This window comes from Alexandromys fortis, unplaced genomic scaffold (assembly GCF_014885135.2).
Source record: "Alexandromys fortis isolate MF-2015 unplaced genomic scaffold, M_Fortis_MF-2015_v1.1 scaffold_152, whole genome shotgun sequence".
NCBI classification, from domain to species: Eukaryota; Metazoa; Chordata; class Mammalia; order Rodentia; family Cricetidae; genus Alexandromys; species Alexandromys fortis.
Window position 1 is genome coordinate 1,187,013 of NW_026068045.1, and position 1,685 is coordinate 1,188,697.

Consider the following 1,685-nt stretch of genomic DNA (forward strand, 5'->3'; position numbering starts at 1 on the left):
ACAGAGAAACCCTGTCTCAAAAAAATCCAAAAAAAAAAAGAAGGGGAAAATTCATAAAGTTAGATATTTGTAATTATATTTAGTTGTTTTAATTTTTATATATAAAATTTTCTTGATTATTATTTTCCATTTGTTGTAAGAAAATTTCCCTAAGGGAAAGTGTTAGGCCTCATTCAGTCCATATAACAGCATATAACTGCTGCAGGGCTGAGCTCTCTCAGAAGGCCTAATCACATACAACAGCTAGGAGGAAAGACTGGCTGCTCAGGTGAAGAGCTGATGACCTTGTCAGCCTTGAAGCCCAGTTGTGATTTTTTTAATGTAATATATATATTATGTAATATATAAGAAAAATGTATGTATATATAAATGTAATATATACTTTATTATCTATATTAATAGATAATAAATATCTAGTAATTGTGTGTGTGTGTGTGTATACATACAGCGTTCTGCCTGAAGGCCAGAAGAGGGCACCAGATCTCATTAAGGATGGTTGTGAGCCACCATGTGGTTTCTGGGAATTGAACTTAGGACCTCTGGAAGAGCAGCCATAGCTCTTAACCTCTGAGCCATCTCTCCAGCCTCAAGTTGTGATTATTCTAATCAGGCACAACTGGAATTATTGAGTGATTTTTTTTTAAGACCTAGGGTCTTTTTCATCCATAACCAGTTGATGTGTGTCTGCAGATGGAGGCAGACAACCTGAAAAACACAGCAAGTATTTTTTTCTCTTATGAGAACATTAAGTTGCCAATAATAACCTACAGACCGTCAAACAGAAACCATAAAAACTCAAGCAAGACTATCTAGGCTTGTGGTTAGAATCAACCAACATAAGTTAAAAAAGGAGTTCCAAGAGCAGCTTCAGGTCATACATCAGGGACTTTTCCCGGACAGAAAAACATGCCTTGCATAAAGAAACTTGCTGTGCATGCCGCCGCCATTCTGAAGCGGGGGTCCTGGACTCATTGGCTGTCAAGATTGCTGCAATTCCTGCTTCTTCGTTGGGGCAGAGAAATGGAGGGCGCACGGGGGGGGGGGTGGCTGTCCTGTTTCCATTTTGAAGTTCTGGATCGATCCATGGTTCCCAGAGTCAATATTCCCCCTGTGTTACAAGCTGCCCCAGCTGAGACATAATCTTTTTGTCTGTTTTGTTTTTCGAGACAGGGTTTCTCTGTGTAACAGTCCTGGCTGTTCTGGAACAAGCTCTTGTAGACCAGGCTGGCCTTGAACTCACAGAGATCCGCCTGCCTCTGCCTCCCAAGTGCAGGGATTAAAGGCGTGCGCCACCACCCGGCGTAATCTTAAGACTCATTTCCCAAGGACTCGGGGAGGCTTTTGGGGGAAGGGAATAGAAGTTAATTAGTCCGTGTTCTGGGAGAAGTTGCAAAGGACCAGACGTCTTAGGATATATTGGGAATTATGTGGTGGGAGGAATCTCAGATCCTTCTCCATTCTGTCTTATGAATTTATCTAAATCAATTTAGATATTAAAATAGATTCTTTCAAACTGGGCCAGTGGTGGCCATTGTCCAATTGAGGCCAGATTTGGACTGGGAGCCGAACAAGTATGGCTGATCTCAGGTCTCCTAAATGGATTACACTAAGGATGTGTAATTTGGAACCCAGGGTCGGTGCGGAACCAGACATCTGGAGGCATTCCTCGGGTTTCTGATAGACCA